Source organism: Adiantum capillus-veneris, chromosome 8 (assembly GCF_014529385.1).
Source record: "Adiantum capillus-veneris isolate H3 chromosome 8, ASM1452938v2, whole genome shotgun sequence".
NCBI lineage: Eukaryota > Viridiplantae > Streptophyta > Polypodiopsida > Polypodiales > Pteridaceae > Adiantum > Adiantum capillus-veneris.
In genome coordinates this window covers 107,491,122-107,507,893 of record NC_140938.1, presented here as the reverse complement: position 1 = coordinate 107,507,893, position 16,772 = coordinate 107,491,122, and positions in this window count along the sequence as shown.

The following is a 16,772-nucleotide window of genomic DNA, read 5'->3' as shown; positions in this document are numbered from 1 at the left end:
AATGGGTTTTTTGAATATTGTTTGGTACTATTCAATTTTGGTGATAACCACCTCTAAGGTCAATCCTATTAAAGAAGGAAGAGCCTTATAGGGTATCCTCAATCCTTGGAAACGAGAATCTATTCTTCACAAAAAATTTATTTAGTGCACCACAATCCAAATACTTATAGTATGAGACTTTTTTGTACTAAAAGTATAGGGAATAGAAATAAAAGATCAAACGTTGAAGGATTAATCCTAAATTTTTTCAAGTTTGTGATGACAAGTGCATATTGTTAATGAATAAGAACTAACTTATGTTTTTTTTCTTAGTGAAGTCTTTTCTAGCCTTTTCTTGGCTTGATCATTTGCATCATCTTTTCATTCCACTCCATCAAAAAAATTAAGGTAGCACTCAAGGTATACAAGAATATGATATACATAAGCAATTAAAGAAGTGTGCAAACCTTATGTGCACACTTGCTCTTTCTAGAGCTCACATCTACTTGATTTTCTTCACGTAAAATATACAAATCCAATTTTTATTTGGTAAGCTCAACCATTAAGTTATATGTTTTCTAAAAAACCATAATAAACAACTCTAAATAGTTAAAACACTTATCACACACACATACCTTTGGAAAATCTTCAATGAGAGTAAAAAAATCTACTTTTGAAGCTAAAGCCTCCTCCTCCTCCTCTTTGTCATAATGGTAGATGACTAGATGATTGAAGAAGTACAAAATGCTTAAAGATAGTGTAAGGTAAGAAAACATGCATGTAAAAGGTTATTTTCTTGAACCCTTCACACTAGTGAAAATTTACTCCAAATAGATATACAATATAAGGTTGATGTACACATCTTTTTAGTCAATCTGTAAAAAAATTCCCTCAATCTATAACAATCTAACATATTCATATAAATTGATCAATGTAAAAAATTTAAAACCCTTGAAGTGTAGAAACTCCTATAAGCTGTTTCTCTTTGTTTTCCCACTTTGCATTGACCAAATGCTTTCATCCATCCTCCCATAGTTCTTAGATTGGAGCAACGCACCACATGTACAATGTTAGAGTAATACTGCAAAAAAAACTCTTCTATAAGAGTTTTAGATCTCTTGCCTTTCTTGATTGGGAAGCAAAAGAGCTACTCATAGGTAATAATTAGTTTTTCAATTGTGTCTTCTTTAGGAACTTGTATAATTTTTTCAGCCTCCATAATCCTTTTATTATCTCTACTTTAGAATATTCTCCACCACTTGATTCCAACTTTTCAATTCTTTTCTGAAGCATTGGCATAATCCTTTTATTATCTCTACTTTAGAATATTCTCCACCACTTGATTCCAACTTTTCAATTCTTTTCTGAAGCATTGGCATTGTCACTTTGAGAGACATTAATGTATGTGAAGAAGTCATTTCAAAGCCAAAATTTCACAAGTTCCAATTTGATTCGAAATAAAGTATCAAGAAATAGTTTTAAAAAGTATAGAATGAAATTTTCTCACATGTTAATATAAAATCTTTTGATAAAAGATACATCAAATGGTTAAGCACTTGTGCATCTCCAAACTATTGGCAAATAGAATTGGTCACCAGTCTAGATAACATATATCTCTCGCTAGAAAACATATGTCTCCTGCTGAGTATAATAAAATCATCACTCGACTTTGCATGAATTTAAATCTCTCTCTTCATCCTCTTGGATTTGTATGCTCTATTTACGATGATCAAGACCATCACATACTAGCTAGGTTAACTTGTGTTTTTTTCCTTGGTAGTCAATCTATCTCACAATTGTATGAACAAGATTTCCTTGATCATTTTTTCTTGCCCGCACAATTTCATTGATCTCTAGCCAAGGAGGTGCACATCCAACCTCCCTAAGAGTTATAAGTTTCTTTTATTGTATTGAATCATTTACCTCATATGCTACTAGTCTACTACTTGATACCAGAAGAGCTATGACCTTATGCATCAATGAGGACATCAATTTGACACAATCCCAAGTGTATGACATATTTTGGTATTGAGGAATATTCAACTGACTCCAAATGACTCAGAATTGGACGGTTGCTTCACGACTATGTGTTGCGGACAAGTCCAAAGCCTCAAAGTAGCTGCATGATGAACTATTCCATTGTCAAACCCGTATTGTCTAATATACTCTTCCCCAAAAAACAAAAATTAGTGGCCATTGTGTTTGATAAAAGAAAATGTTAGAATTTTGGCTTTCCAATGCCCTATAGCAACAACATAAGCATCACCAATGTCATGCTTTATCATCACACGATTGCCAACTTTAAAAGCATCTCCCTAGTAGATTATCTTTTGGTAGCATGTGAACATCTTGTCAACTTCACTCACTATCAGAGCACATGGTTTTTCAAAATACCTTTTCTCCTCAGTTGAAATGCATCTCTTTGAATGTTTCTTCTTGGTTATTCCAATAAGTCTTTGGTGTGACATAACCATACCTCTTTAGATCCTAATAAAGAAGAAGGTTCCAAAATCCCATTTTCATGGAGGATAGAGCACTACAGAGTCATAGGATGCACTATAGTAAAACTATCTAGGAGTATCAACCTTTAATGCAAGAATGAAAATTCCTCTCATGTGGTGGCAGGAACACATCCTTCTCCTCAAGGAGCATGATACTAACCCATGCAAACGAAACATGCTTGTAAAAGTGAGCTTAGATTATCTAGTTATATTTTTTGTTTGTCTTGACTCCAATGTAGATAGAGACCATCCTCCCAACAAGACCCATGAAAGTAACTCTCTATTTTCAACCACATTTTTCAATGGTAATGTGAAAGGAGTTGGCTATGACAAAAACGACAGTGACCGGTTCATGATGTAGTTAGTATGTCGGAAAGAGTTCCAAAATCCCATTTTCATGGAGGATAGAGCACTACAGAGTCATAGGATTCACTAGAGTAAAATTATCTAGGGGTATCAACCTTTAATGCAAGAATGAAAATTCCTCTCATGTGGCAGGAACATATGCTTCTCCTCAAGGAGCATGATTGTAACCCATGTAAACAAAACATGCTTGTAAAAGTGAGTATATATTATCTAGTTGTATTTCTTGTTTGTCTTGATTCCAATGTAGATAGAGACCATCCTCCCAACGAGACCCATTTCAGACAATGTCATAAAGTAATTCTCTATTTTCAACCACATGTTCCAATGGTAATATGAAAGAAATTGGCTATGACAAAAATGAAAGTGACGGGTTCATGTTGTAGTTTTTAGTATGTTAATGGCAAGATATTAGGGGGAGAGAGATTAACACTAATGAAAGTAGCAAAACATAAAGTAGATTAATCAAACTAAACAAAAGTACTGGATATAAATATGGCTCAAGTGTGTCTCATAGAGATGGGATAATGATTAAGGTTCAAAGTGTGTGAATAGGGCTTCTCTTATAGGAGTAGGATGAGTTATCTTGATTCATCATTTGTGAGGTGTGAGAGGTTCTTAAATCAGCCCAAATGGAGAGGATCATGGGAAAAACTTGTATGCACATTCTTAGGGGCTATTTTGACTCTCCAAACGGACTTATATGCAAGTGTACTATGTCTAGAAACCTCTATGGGTCATATATGTATGGATGGGCATAATCTAGGACGTCTAGGCATAATGTATAGCTAGTTAGGGGAAGGGATCCATAAGTGGCGCAGAATATGTCATACACCCTAACAAGCCTCCCCTTGAGTGTCACATGTAGCACCCAATACAAAGTGTCCTCTCCTATAGAATTTAACAGTAGGGTGTAGGATCAAATGTCTCTCATAGAGAATTTAATAGCAAGAGTAGAGCAAAAAGAAACACCTCCCCTAGAGAGTAGTGGTGAACTAGGTGGAAGGTCAAAATGGTGCTTTCAAAAGGGTTGCTCCAATGTTGGAGTGTCAAAGGTGGATGCTCATTGCAGACCTTTAAATACTTTTATGTTGTGTTTTGTTTTCAATGTTATTAAAAAGTGTTGGATGCTTCCTCAAAATTATCTATAAATCATCAAAGTAAGTGAACATGCTGACGGTAGTGTGGCATACTAATCAAAATGCCCAAATTATCTGCTTTGTCTTTGTCATTGTTTGAAGCTTCATCTTCTTGTTGTTGATGAGCTCCTTGGGTTGAGTTAGTAGCTCCATGTCGTGGCAAAATCTCATGGTATACTTTGCATACATTTTATATGAAGCTTTTGTGCTTTGCTGCATAGTGCTTATGTGGAGAAAGGTCTTACCCTATTTTCCAAGGGTACTGTCTAGTTTTTGTGGGTTTTACAAAGAGGAAGTTACAAATAAATGCCAAAAGCAAAGTAACTCTTTGCCAAGGCAAAGCACGTCTTCACAAGGGTCAAAAAATACTCAAAGTTTTGGTAACCTCTTTGAATATTCATAGCCTTAGCTTTGTGTGCCCAAAATCTTTGGATCCATTCACTATCTCGGTGTTGAAAAATTGTGCTGCATGAAAGTCACTCGTAGACCTTGGATGGTTTGAGCTCAAGGTGGCTCCTTGGTGTGGAGGCAACCCATGGGGAAGCACCCTAAAAGGTGCTTTGCAATTTGGAGTATGCATTTGGTGGGATGGCTTGCTTGGCTAGGGGTGACGCTTAGTTGGATGGGTTCAAGGCTCCCTTGTGGGAAAGACCCTTTAAAACTTGCCAGCAAGCTCAACCGATGGGTGTGATTGACTTGCTAAAACGTGGCACTTGGTCAGAGAAGGTTCACTAACAAACAGAGCTCTTGAAGCTCCTTAAGTTGATGCCCATCCATTTGTAAACCCACCTGAGCTATAGGGCCTGTGAGCTCTCTCCCAAAATTAGCCTTCAAGGTTTGAACTTGATACATTCCACACGATTGACTTGTTTTTCCAAACGTCAACTTCTTTTTACCTTCCCTCCATTTTGTAAGAGCTTTGCCTCTTTCTGTTGCATTTTCACACTCTTCCTTCCTGAGCTTCCATGGTGTACTCTACACATCGTCCTTCTTTTACTATAACTTCTTGTGGTTTTTATAACATCAGAGTGGATGGTCTTTGGAAACCCATGTCTTTTTGTGTGATTAATTGGGTAACAATGATCCTTGCTCCCTTCTTGCAAAGGTGTGCAAAGAGTGAAAAGAACCAAGTGAGATGAAGTGAAAAACCATTGAGATTTTTGTGTTCATGCCTTCAAAGTGATTGACATTGCCTGGCTCACAAAGGTTCAACATGTCTACATGGCCAAAAATATTGTGCTAGACTTGGATGAACATCCCATTCTCTATCTTACTGTAAGGAACACAAAAGATTATCTGATGCAATGAATTTAACATACTCCAATTGTTCTCTCTCATTTCATTTACTTTTTGCTTTAAGTTTAGTTATCTTTCCTTCAACATTTATGGAGTGGTAGCCTGTGGAGAGCCTAAGTGGAACATTTAAAGAAATTCACAAGGGGATTGCAAATGTTATGTATGCTAACAAGACACCTTTCTTTTACAAATAGTGTGTTTGTCTGTGTATTTTGTAAACTATAAGGTTTCATCAAGAGAAAGCGCACACAAAGAACTACAATAGTTTCTTATTCCTACCATAGGATCACTAGAATGGGAAGCCCCTAATCCAAGCACCATATCAAGTTTCAAATCCAACAATTAAAGCTATGTCTTCGGGAAAGATTTCAAGAAGGATTAAGGTTCAATGGTTCTTGCCTATACATGTCTTTGTGGCATATTTCAAAGCACTGGATTTGTAGAGGACAAGGATGATGAGGCTTAATAGAACATTGTCTATACATCTAAAGCAGAATTGTACTTGGAGACGGTTGGGATACCAAGGATACTTTCCATATTGGCAACACTATCAGTTGTAGAGTAAGCCCAATGTCAGTCACTAGTTTTGGGCTATGACTATAGGAGATGGAGAAGCAAGCTAGGCAATTGGGTTCCTCTAGATAAGGAGATTTGTCCAAAGTTTTTATTAATCATAGTCTATCCATTCACTAATCCTATCCTTATAGTAACATCAAATTGGAGACTACAGGATCCCAGAGAATCTCTCGAGTTTTTGGATGAACCATCCCTAGAGTATATATTCAAGATTGATGGAATTGTTTTTGGGAGCACAACGGTGGAGAATGCAACCTCATGCACTACATGTCTTCCCCCAAAAAGAGTTTCCTTTGATCCACTTACAAGAGCTTTAGATTTTAACCTGAAATGGATTTATCCAATGCTTTAAAATCACTACATTTTGCAAATACACGTCTTTTCTACTTTGTTGATGTGACCAATATTTATATACAGTTAAATCTAAATGATGCCATGATACACAATTAAGAATTGAATGGTTGGTATTAAATACATAAGTATAAAAAAATGAATGCAAAAAGGGTGTCTCTTTATATGGAAAAATTGAACAAAATTGTGTACAAGTCTTCTTGAATAATGCAATCATTCAACAAAATCCACTTTTCTATTTGCATGGGAGGATCTTGGATCCTCAAAGACCCTATCTTTTTTGTTTGCTATGTTCAAATCTTGTTGAAGAGGTTCAATAGGAGGTGGTGGTGAGTTGGGTTCCTTTTGTGGGGGGGGGGGGGGATGATGACTTGGTCTCCTGAGGCATTGGGACATTTTGGAGGTCTTTTAGAGGCCTTGTAAGAAATTGTATTTCTTTCTCTAGAAAATTTTCTTAAAATATATTCACACTTATTAAGTATGTCTGAAAGGACAACTAGATACTCTAAAAGTGAACCTAACATTTTATACTTCTTAAAATGGTCACCTTTTCATTCAATACGGGTGTCTTTTCATGAGGTGGGTGTCACTCATTCAATATGGATTTTGTCATATATAAAATAAAAAAAATTCATGCAGCTACCAAGTAGTGGTAGAATTTGAAGCTTTTAACACTGTCATTGCGTCCAAAATGCCCAAAAACCTTAAAAACGCTTGTCTACTTGCCTCGTTATGACACCAGGAGAGGGAGAAAAGGCCAAAAAACCCACGAAAAGGGATTTTTTTTTAGCGACGTGCATAGGTTATTCCAAAAAGGTGACTATTTTCAAGGACTGTTGGATTATTAATTGAGTGGGTGACACTTTTTTTATATTTTTGTTAATATCAACGTATTTTTCTATGACCCTTCTCTCATTGGAGGAGCTTTTTTTTCTCTCTTCTAAAGGTTCTCCAAAATATCTCCGAAATGTCCTAATGGGTTGACTTGGCAATGGGTTCCTTGGGGGTGGTGAGTTAGGCTCTTGAGGGGTTCTCTTGTGAGGCTTGGCAGCCTTCTTGGAAGACATAAATGAAAGATTTAAAGTGGAGCCATGCTTTCTTAGATGAGCGAGGCTTTTGAACTTTAAATTTGACTAATGATTGGAATGGAGAGCCTTTTGGAAGAGATTTTCCCTTTGCTCCAAGCCTTCCCTTCTTCTATATCAAGGAGAAAAGAGTATATCCCTCTCCATCATCTTCAATGCCTACTTAATATCAAGCAGGACTAATGTATTGCAACCATATCTGAAGCTTCTAAGGTTGCCAAAGATTTTATTGATACAAAGGAAGAGTCAAAGGACAAGATTTTGGCACTTGATCTACATACATCTAACCACTCATTTCTTCCTTCTCTTAATGAACTTGCTCTATGCATAACAAGGGTGGAAGAGAAGAATCCTACTCTTAAAGACAAGGATTTTGAAAACAGGCTTGTTGAGCTAGGTATACAGACTTTTGGTAGAGATATATGAAATTAGAGGAGATAGAAAAGGATGTTGGCAAAGGAGAAATGGTTGGCTCATGCAACCTCCTACTAGAAAAAGTCATTGTGAGGAGATGAGTTGCAGAAGGTACTCTCACTTTGATCTCTATTGGGGTAAAGGCATTGCACCTTTGCTAGGGACCGGACGTCCCCAATGTTCGGTCGCCCACTGTATGTACATACACATTCCTTATTCTTCAGATACACACCTCACCACATTCTTGGAGGTTGTTCCACCCGCATAGTGTGTCTTCTACTCTTCTCCTCCCTCACGCACCGCACATCACTTTTGCACCTAGCGCTCTCACAAGTTGTATCAAAGCTTCAATTTTGTGCCTGTGTAGTGCGGCGGTAAAGTTGACGGCTTTGCAACAACAAGCGTATTGAAGGTGGGAGATTCAAGAGAAGGGAGTAGCTTGGCAACATGTGCGCATCCTAAGTTTGCGAGCAATTTTTCTTGTGTGTACAAGGAAGCTTCTATGCCGGCATTGTGTGTACATAGATTGCAGTGCAAGAGAAGCCTAGATTGCAGATCTGAGTGTAGGCGTGTACATTCAATGTTTATAGAGCTTGTGTAGAAAGCCATCGTTGAATTTTGTAGAGAAGAAGCATGAGCAAGAAGTGTTGCAGCTCGTTTTTATTGTTTTCGGCTCTCGAAACAATGTTTTTTTGCATATCTCCGCCATATAGTGTCGGATAGATATGATCCAAGAGTCTAAATTGAGATTTTGGCACATTCTAAATGCGATGGTGATTTCCAATTTCTGAAATTATGATCAAAATTACAGCAGGTGCAACAACAACAAGTTTGTGCTGCGTTTATGGGCAAAAAATGGATGTTTTTTGCCTTTCTCTCACACCTAGACTCCAATATATGTGATCTAGGAGTCTATCCTAGGGTTTTGGAATGTTCTAGACGTGTTGGCAATATCAAAGTTTTGAAATCGTGATGCTGATTTTTTTACAGCTACCTCGACATATCGAAGCTTGGCAGTTTGATTCCTACATTGCGGAGCATTGTGCTGTTTGAATCTACGGCTATGTATGGCACAATATGGTGCCATTTGAGAGAAAATTCACCTTGATCTTGTGTATACAAGTGATCCTTTGGGATGTGACTTTCGGGTTGTTACACACTCGGATGTGGTTTTGTACGCATTGTATGACTGTGTGGGGCATTTTATGCGTTCTAGAGAGTGGGTCTAGCACGATTTTGTTTAATTTATGCTATGTATGCATTTGCAGATACATCTTGAGCTAGGTATAGCTTGTAGGTACCAGGTTGATAGCTATACAGGTGTTTTGGACATGTGAAGTTGTCTATAGAGCTACTCGTGCAGAAGTGAGCTCGGTCGCCATGCTTATGGTACATGTATGCCATATGTGGATTTGCGATTGGGAGGGATTGGTCTCAAGAAGATTTATGGACTTTTTGATTACAAACCATAAGTTTTGTCTTGCTTCTCTCCATCTTGATTGGCGAGTGTTTAGTCACTTTTGACTTGGTGTATGACATATGTGGATGAGAGACCGAGTCTTTGTTTTGCGCATTACTGAAATGGATTCATTGATGCATTTTACATATTGTTTGTGTTGCCAATTGTTTATGGCTAAGATATTTTGAGTTTTTAGTCAATTCACAGGGGAAATCTATCGAATTTTTCCCAAATTATTGCCATTTTTTATGCGTATCTGCAGTTTTGCTATCTGATGGTTTAGTGGTCGAGTGTTTGGCTCCCATTTTGATAGGTTTTGTCGGCCTTGTATACACTCTCATAGGAGTGAGAGTTTCATATGTTCGTGTGGATACAGACTTTGCCAGTCCACAGGTTTCATAGGTTTTTTGCAGGCAGTTTCTCTTGTGGGATGCATTTTGAGCTAGTTTTCTCACTACTTGCGTATATGGTTATGCGCTTTATGCTCGATTGAGCTGTTTATCCCAGATTGTATGCTTGTAGATATAGCAGATTGTGGAGATGATTTTATGCATATATTAGCATTGGTTTTGATGCATTTGATCATGATTTCCGTGATCGCGTAGTGGTCGAGTTATCTCCCACTTTGTTGCCAGTTTGGCATGGTCTATGGTTGAGCTTTTACTGGAGTTCTTTACTCAATTTATAGGGGAGACTCTATCAAATTTCTCCCAGGATTTCTTGTCATAGTTTGATTTCTTGGCATCCACTTAACAGACATGTGTGAGAGTTTAGAGTCTATGGTGATGACTTGTGAGAGAGGGCGATCTCGTAGTTGTTGATATATGCACTGTTGGCATTATGGTCACACAGGGCACATTAGATGTGGTTATTTCATATGTATAAGGGAACAGCAAAGATCTATGGGTGATACATATGAGGTTTTGACACATGCTAAAGCAGTGGCTTCATATGCCAATGGCGATGATGTCACATTTGCCTTTAGCACTCATCTTGATTACATGTCTTTGAGAGGTGACACTTCTCCGCGTTGGTTACTAGATGAGGATGTAGTTTTCCACATCACACCACATTGTGAGTGGTTTAGCACCTTCTCTAGTGGGATCTTTGGTTGTTTACACTTGGCCGATGGTTTGGTGTTTGACATTGTAGGTTCAGGAGATGTTTGCTTGTCATTGCCCAATGGTGCATCATATATGCTATGACATGTGCACTATGTTCCTCAGCTATTGAGACAGAGCTTGATCTTAGTGAGACAATTATCAGATTGTGGGTGTGCTTAGGGAGCACTCTTTCTAGATGCATTGTGGATCATTAGTGATTGCCAAAGAAGCCCGCAGTGGTTTGGTATATATCCTATGCATGTATCTGAGGTTCAAGACAGTATAGCCTCGGTTTTGTTGTTGGCATGCTTTGAGCAAGAGACGTTTCTCCTTTGTGGGTGAGCTCCACCATGCTCACGAGACAGAGCATTTAGCTATGTAGGACGTGCCAATAGACTATGTAGAGATCGAGGTAGAGCGGTAGAGCTCTAGTGACACACGCTCTAGTGACACACAACAGGGTTGTCAGGGTCTGTGCATGCAGAGGTAGAGTGGGTTTGGTCCCTAGAGAGACAGGTAGAGATGAAGGACATGGAGTTCTTTGATATGCTCATGCTAAAGGCTGATGAGTTGGTACTAGGACACATAGTTCTGCCTATGGGTGAGAGGGACGTAGTCATCCCAGTGTCGATGTTGACACATCCATATGTGATGGTGGATAGTCCTAATGATGCAATACATGCAGATAGCACAGGAGAGGCTAGGACAACCAAGTTTATGCAGATTTTGTCAGCATTCGGGCATCTCATGTATGACCTACTAGCTAAGTATTAGAGCTAAATTGTTGTTTTAGGACCTTCAAGAAATTTTCAAGTTTCTTCCACACTTTTATGCATTTGTCGGCTACATCTCGCCTACTTTTGACGTTTGTAGTTATTGCACAGAGATCCTTCCAACAGTTTCACATAGCATTGACTTGTTTACTGTCATGACTTCTCAAGAATCTTCTTGTTTTTTTCCCTCCTATTGAAACATCTTGCAAAACATCACTTGTCCCTTTAAAAAGAGTAGGATCCTTTTTCAGATACACTTGGCCACCATGGAAACCCATTTGAGTGAGTAAGGCTTTGTGCTTTTCTATGCACCCCGCTTTGCATTTTTCAATGCACTCGTTTGAAAGTTTATTCAGCTTTATAGGGTATGCATAACCAAGATGCATTTGAAGGAATCTGTCCAAGATTCTAATCTCTGCATGCAATGTACATATATGTACATTTTTAAGTCTATTGGTAGAATTGGATCCCAAATCATAAGAGAATATGGGTAGTTGACAACATTCACATTGTTCTTAGATGGTGGTTTTTTTCCAACATCATGTTCCACAAGCCATCCTCTCATTCAAGGGTTTTCCATGCAGTAAGAAATGGATACTTTTTGGTATTGGCATCCCCACATACACCAAAGATGCTCTTTAGTGCCTTGAGGTTGGCACTCAAGTGCCATTCCACAATGAAGTCACCCATGTATCATCTACATGGAGGTGTTCACTAACATTTTGACTCTACATAACAAAGGGGATGTCGATTTGCAAAAAGGTCCACTTTAATGTATCATGGCTCTCCATTAATACTTGAGCTGATTCAATACACCATAGCTCCATTTTTTATTAAGTTTTGTGGAATGGAAAATCTAAATTACCCAAGCTATAGTTCAATGCTTTATTCATTAGGGATATAAATACTCTTTCCATTTTTTGACATTTTTTAATTTGAGTCTCATCTAGTTTCATAACATGTACAAGTTTTTCTTCACAATCTATTTCTTGCATTTTATAATAGCAGATTGAAATTTTTTTATATTTGTTTGAGTATTATTATAGACATTATATTTAAAAGAGAATTTCGTTTTCTTTTTTCTCATATGGCATTGTTCCTTCAATATGGTAATTCTCTGAAATTTTTGAGTATTTCTTCATTTAATAAAGTTCTCGCTTTCCCAAAATTTTGAGACCTACGCAACCCAAAAGCTTTGATTTGTAATACTTAAGGACCCAAAACCAGGTTTTAGAAATGGCTCTTTGCCCCTTTCTACTCACCCCCATTGTGTCACAAACTTCTTGCATTTAGAAAGGTTGAACCAACAAATCCATATCTTTTAGTTGATGTTGAAAGAACAGTTTTCTTGGGGTTTGATTTTTGAGAAGTTTTAAGATATCTGACCTATTCATTAGTTCATTCAGGAATCTTATCCTTTCCTCAACATTAGACGTGTCAAATCCTAGGAGTCCAATTACCTGTTCTCTAGCATATTTTTACCTTATTTTTCTTTGTTTAGAACCTCTGTCAAGTTTACCACACTTGTCTTTGTTTAGAACCTCTGTCGTTTTACTCATGCTTTTAATCCTATTGGAGTTTCTTTTAAAGTTTGCAACTGATCATTCACTTGTTTGCATTCAAAGACAAGGTACTTTGGAGATTATGAATGTATCATGCATGGTTAATATGTGACTGAGATAGCCTAGAACTATATCCTAGTAGGCCATCAACCCCATCTCCAACAAATCAAATCATGGGGTGTGCAAAAAGATGGATACATTCTAGTTTTGGGATCCGATGGATACAAACTTCCATCTTCCCATAGGTCAATGTGTTTCTTTCCCTCGTTGGAAAGTTGTTGAGCTTCATTCACGTCTATAAGTGGTCTTTGATAGACACTCTAGGTAGTTGCATACTCTTGTTTGAGCTTAATGTTCAAGTGGAACTTGCGATTGCATATGGAAGATGTATTACTCATCACAAGAAGTGAAGAGCATACAATAAAAATTATCATGGAGCTAACAACACTAGCAAAGCTATTAGCATTAGAAGAGGGAAGAGAAAGCTCATGAAGGTGAGAAGAGCCAAACAAAAGGTCATGGAAGAGTCAGTGAGAGAGAAAGAGAGGAGGTAATGAAGTCATTCAAAAGTGGTAGAAACAAATATTTGCCACCAAGTCACTTGAACGAGGACAAACTTTGAGATGAACTGCAAAGGAATAGCGTAAAAAATATAACTTTGTTTATATTTAGAGATGTGTACCTAGCTACACTTTAAATATATGAAATGGCAAAATTTAGAGTTTTTTTTAATCATCAACGGATTTGGTAAGTAGCAAGTTACATCAATTTCTTACACCGCCCTTTTTGAGTCCTCTTTAGCTCTAGTGGAATATAGACTCATCAAGATGCAACCTGATAGTTTTCATGGCACAAGGATCAAGCTCCTCCCATCGATCATCACTTACATATAGTGAAATTTGTGCCATCAAATTTCTTAATGGAGTAATCTTCTTTCTCAAAAGATCTAGCCATACTGACAAGAGCTAGCTGCAAGAGAGTAATGCTAAGAAATTATGGCAGATTTTCTGTGAAAATTTCAACAAAGTCTCCTTTGCTCAGAGATCAAAATCTCAACTAGAAACTCAACAAAATTACTACAAAGTCAATGCAAAAAAGTATTGTAAGAAAATTAGAGGACTTGCCGCAAGAAAAATTCGACAGAGTCTCCTCTGTATATAGATCAAAATATCTCAGCAAATGAACGCATAAAAATAGAAATGACAGGGCATAAATTGGCATATACTGCTCAAAGGAATTATCAAAAGACTATCAACTTGGCATCAAAGCACCTATACCCATCTATATATTTCCTATGGTGAGGCTGGAAATGGAAATCTCTAGCAATCTAATCCACCTCACACTCGGTAATCGGGCCCCCAATGCTCAACATCAAAGAGCCTCAAACAACAACCCTCACAAAAGGTTATGCATACTTGACTAGCCACACTCTCAGAAAGGGCTCTTCTGGATCAACAAGTTAGGACTACCAAAACAAGCAAAAATTGACAACACAACACAACATACATACAAAATGTAAAATTATCACTACAAGACTGTAGGGGGATACGCGCTCAAACAAGTGCTACTAAAATGCAAGAAAAATTTGGACTCAAGTGAGCTCCTTGTGGGGAGTAAGAGCTGCTCTCAACAAAGCACAATCACACACAAGTGCTAATCACGCATATCCATATGATTAAAACTCCCAAAGAGAATTAATCATTGGTAAAAAATCTCTCATTTAACCTAGAGTCTACCACCTACAAAACCTATCAGTGATAGAAATCCCAAAGACAAGTAATCATTGGTCAAAAATCTCCCACTAAACCTAGAATCTGTCACTGACAAAACCGGACAATTATAGCTAAGTAGGCTAGGAAAAATCAAACCACAGATGCCATACATACAGTAATCACACATGTACAATGTAAAACAACAAATCCATAGTAGGAACGAGTGCCAAGGAAACTTGTAAACACGTAGCTGTGTAGACGTGTGAGTCCGCTAAACTTATAAAATTGGTAACCTATGAATATTCAATGACAAACCATCACAAAATCAGACCATAATAGGCATATATCAAAATTTTAAAAAAAAAGAGGACAAAGAAGCCAAGGAGTAGGTGTCAAGATTTCTCTTCTTGATGACGTCATAGAAAAATGTTGTGTCGATGTCGATGTCCATGCCGAGACACTGTGTTGATGCCGAATCTTTGATACTACTTGTGGGGAGTGAGAGCAAGAGCAGTGCACAAGTGCATGCATTTGAGGGAGACAGAGACACAATATGGATGGGGCACAAAGTGAGTGAAGATAATCACTCACAACTCCTTATTCTTTATCTTATATCAAAGAATAAGATTAGGATAGATTATGGGTTGGTAAGTGGTGCGCCGGCAAGTTGGCCTGAACCCCAACATTTTCAATGTTATCCTCATTGTGGGGGGAAGTAGAAGTATGTCATTATATAATTCATAGTAGCTTGAGTCTATCTATGTCAGACATAACCTTCTTGAGAATGGGTTACAGATAGTCAAGGTCCATATAGAATATAATGATCTTGTAATTCATATGGTAACTCTTTCCTCTATAGTGCAAAGGCACACATAACATCTTTAAAATCTTGATCGGTAGCATACTTATCTACCATACTAGTGAGATGATGCGGCTCTATGATACAAATACAACACTAGATCAAGGTCTGTGTGAGAGTGCATCAGCTACTTGATTGTCCTTACCATCAATGTGAGCAATAAGAAAGTTATACTACAAAAGCAAAATTCCCACTTTATTTGTTTGTTGCTTAGTTTGGTCTAGGTCATGAAATACTTTAAACTTTGGTGAACCCTTCATAAGATGAAGGGCATCCCAAGAAGATAATTCTTCCATGTCTACAAGGCATGTATAATAGCTAGAAGCTCTTTCTCATAGATGCCAAGGGTCATCACTTCAGAGAAAAAACACCGGCTCTTGTACGCAATAGCAAGATCTTCTTAGAGAAGGATTCGCTCCAATGCAATCACCACATGCATGAAAATAGACCATGGCTTTGTGAAATCAAGTAACACGGTTTGGTTCAGACATGAGTCTCTTTCAGTTTAGTAGATTCTTCTCGCTCTCTGGTGGTTCAAAGATACTTGAACTTCTTCTTAGTCAAGTCATGTAGTGGGCATGCTATAGTAGAGAATTTATCAATGAAGCTTCTATAGTACGAGCACATTTCGATAACAAAATGTAGCTAATGTAGATTCCTTGGCTTGGGCCATGCATTTTTTATCTCACTTTTGAGGATCCATATGGATGCCTTCCTCTGAGATGGTATGACCTAGAGTAGTCTCAAACTCAAGTAGATTAGACTCAATAGTAACATAGTATGTAGCTTCTCTTAAGCAATATTTTTCAATCCAAGAACTCAAGCAAATAGCCTATTATCACTACCATGAACCCACGGCATCGATTTGGCAATTTCAATGCATCCATGGTGTGGATTTTCTACCTTTTTCATGCTAATCTTTCTCAAACTCTTTTATTGTGAGCAAAAGTGCAAAATTTGATGCAAAGGGCAAGCTAGACTGAAGCAAGACTGAAGCAAGAGCAAAAGATTTGGGAAGCATACTCGTAGATGTTTAAAAATGGCTTCAAGTTGCTTGATACCACACACTCACTCCACAGAAGCATGCACACATTGGTTTACAAAGTGTATAGACAACAATCAATAATGCGATTGAAAATAAAAAAGGATTAGAAATGGTTCACCCTCACTTCAATTCTAGAATGAGACATGTCTACTCTATGACAACAAGTGCAAAAGAGCGTCTCTAAACTTGGATTATGTAAAAGAGATGGTAGAATCCATCAGTCAAAGTTCAACAAGATTGGACCAATCAAATAATCATAATTGGAAGCTTTTCAAAGTAACTTTGCCACTTTCTCTTCTTTAGGGTCCTCCACCTTCCCCTCCACCTCCTCCATCATCTAATGCAATGCCAATTGTAGCTCCAAAAGGGATCTCTACAAATAGGGGTAAATGTATTCTTTTTTAAGTCCATATTGCTCCTAAACTCCTAATCTTCATGGTGCCTCTAGAGAGGCTGACATGTAGAATAATGAAGAGGAACATAAGGAATTTTTGGAGACAAAAGTTCTAGTGGAGAAAGACACGGCCAAAAACTTATTCTACAAAGCCATTTTTT